This window comes from Malaclemys terrapin, chromosome 9 (genome assembly GCF_027887155.1).
Source record: "Malaclemys terrapin pileata isolate rMalTer1 chromosome 9, rMalTer1.hap1, whole genome shotgun sequence".
In the NCBI taxonomy this organism is placed as follows: Eukaryota; Metazoa; Chordata; order Testudines; family Emydidae; genus Malaclemys; species Malaclemys terrapin.
The window spans coordinates 67,301,080-67,304,120 of NC_071513.1; positions in this window are offsets into that span (position 1 = coordinate 67,301,080).

Genomic DNA, 3,041 nt, shown 5'->3' on the forward strand with positions numbered 1-3,041 from the left:
GCATGATAGTATTGCCTTATAACTGAAAGTGTTTGCACAAGAAAACTTTACTATTCTATTTTAACGAGGGGGTAAAGTAGGGCAAAGTGATACCGAAGCATTTCTGAAACTTCTCAGTTCAACTTTGATTTGTGAAAGCCCAGTTCAAAACCAGAAAATAAATAAGTGGGTACTAATGTCCATACAGTAAAATATGTATGGTGTGACTAGCAGAAGGCCTTTGCATGTTTAAACTGATGTATTCAAACTGAAGTGGCTAGGAGCTTAGATACTTGTTGACAGACTACTCTCTAAAGGCTCTGCAGCAGGGTTGGTGGTCATATTAAATCTTTCATTCTCATATGCAGCTCTCTTCCATTCCCTCCTCTGGGGAGAAGTTTGGATTCATTTTCACTGGTTGCCAAACACCAAGTCTAACAAAGAATACTGAAAAGAATAGACCCATCCCTTCACTAGTGAAAAGGATCAACAATTACAGCGAGGGATAGATAAACTCGTTGCAACAAAATTAGACTCTCTTTTTTTCCTCAGTCCCTCTCTGGCTTTGCTCCATAAGCCAACATTTCCAAATATAGCTGCTGTGGAACAGCTCTGTGGAATTTCAAATGTGCAAAAATTTTAAAATAGTTTGAAATTTCAAGCTATTAGTAGATTGTATGAGCCAGTCAGTCTGGGAGGAAGTGGGCTACTTTACCCTCCCCCCGTTCCTTGTCCCCTGACTGCCCCCTCCTGGGACCCCTGCCCCTAACTGCCCCCCAGGACTCCACCCCCTATCTAAGCCTCCCTGCCTCTTGTCCCCTGACTGCCCCAACCCTTATCCACACCCCCACCCCCAGACAGACCCCTGGGACTCCCATGCCCCATCCAACCACTCCCCACCCCCTGACAGCCCCTCCCAGAACTCCCAACCCATCTAAACCCCTCTGCTCCCTGTCCCCTGACTGCTCCGATCCCTCTCCGCACTCCTGCCCCCTGACAGCCCCCCCCAGAACTCCCAACCCATCTAAACCTCTCTGCTCCCTGTCCCCTGACTGCTCCGATCCCTCTCCCCACTCCTGCCCCCTGACAGCTCCCCCCCAGAACTCCCAGCCCCCCACCCCCCCGCTCCTTGTCCCCTGACTGCCCCCTCCTGGGACCCCTGCTCCTAACTGCCCTCCAGAACCCCACCCCCTACCTAAGACTCCCTGTTCCTTGTCCCCTAAATGCCCCCTCCTAAGACCCCCCCAACTGTCCCCCAGGACCCTACCCCCTACCTGTACCCTGACTGCCCAAAACTTTCTCCACTCCCCCCAACCCCTCCCCCCCGTTTCTTGACTCCCCCCTCCAGAACCTCCCTGCCCCTTCTCCTGCCCCCTGGCCCCCTTACCCTGCTGCTCAGAACAGGGTGTTGGGCTCTGTGCGAGCCGGACACGTGGCTGCGCTCCCCAGCGCAACACACAACCCGGTCCCTGGCCCTGACAGTGCTGCTGGAGCGGGGCTGCAGGGGAGAGCTGCCGGCTCAGAATGCAGGGAGGGAGGGGGGGGGCAGGAGCTCCTCTACAGCTGCTCCGGAGTCTAGCCCGTGACTTTCCTGAAGCCCTCCCAGCCGCTCGCTCTGCTCTGCCGGGGAGGGGGGAAATCCCGGACATTTTGAGTGATTTACAAATTCCTCCCGGACGCTATTTTTAGCACAAAAAGGAGGACATGTCCGGGTAAATCCGGACGAATGGTAACCCTACCATAAATACCACTTGTCTACAAATGCTGATTTACCTGATCTTCAGACAGCACAGTTCTTTCCTAATTGTGTTGGCTTTGGTCTGATTGAATTACACTGTTTGTTTGGTTTTTTTTTGTTTTGACTGTACAGATCCTGTACCATAGAGGGTAGGAGACACATGGGCCAACAAATGATAATTGATTACTTAAGTGTAGTTTAGCTAACTGAGTCTAAGTAAAGGAGGGAAGTGAAAGGAATGTTTTTGTCAGGTACGTTATTGCTTTTACTGCAAAAGCTATAGATCAGAGGGTTTTTTTTCAGGGTGGGGGTTTTTAATTGCTTCTTAGGCACAGACCACAAAAAACAAACAAAAACAACCAACCAACCAAAACCAAAAAAACCATGCAATAGCTGCTGGCTGTGTATTCCTCAAAGAGAAAAGGAGCATTTAAGTTTCACCCAGTCAAAAGATCAGAGACACAGTTGCACTAAGTGTATGTGTACAGGGTGAAATAATGAAATTCAGCCTTCCCGTTACAAAGCTGATTAGGGTGGTGGTGTATGGGGAATTCCAAGAGGGCTGAGGATGTTGGCATCCATGCTAGCTCCTTCACCCTAGCCCTGATTCCAGCACAGTGGCTGTTTGCTTTGCAGCTCTCTCCTGTTTGAAAGTTTGGTGCCACTAGATCAACGTGAGATGGAACCAGTTTAACTTTTCTGAGCTACCCCAAGGTAAAGCTTTTATTGCAGCGTGTTTGGGGAAATAATGGAGCAGGTGGTGAAGATCTTCTGTTGCCAATGCACCTGGTCTATCCCCTGCAGAGGCTTAATGCAGGCCCTCCTTGATGCAAAAGGCTTTCTGTAGGAGGCTGAGTTTCACACACAGCCAAACTGTCAAGCACTGGCCTTGCAACACTTCTGCAAGACCAGAGAAATTCAGTTCTCTCTGGTGTATTTTAGCAGGACTGTAAGGTCACAGAATGATACATCACACTCTGCACTCTTGCATTTCATTCTGAGCTATATGGGTCTCTGAGAAGCAGGGAATGAACCATCAGTGTAAAATGGTTCCTTTTAGCCTCTCTTCATTAAGGGTTGAATCCTGCAGTATTTTTATCATCACATACTCAGATAAAACTCTCACTCAACAGATGTTTTGCCTAAATAAGAATGAACAAGGACTAAGTAATGGCTGCAGAATATAGCCCTAAATACAGAGCTCCCTCTGTGTCTTGTGCATCTAGAACAACTGAAATGTTTTTTGTCTTATTCTGAGGTGATTATAACGAGCTGTCACTGGTCCTAACTAGAGAAAAGCATTGGCTTAGCTTGGAGGTTCAAT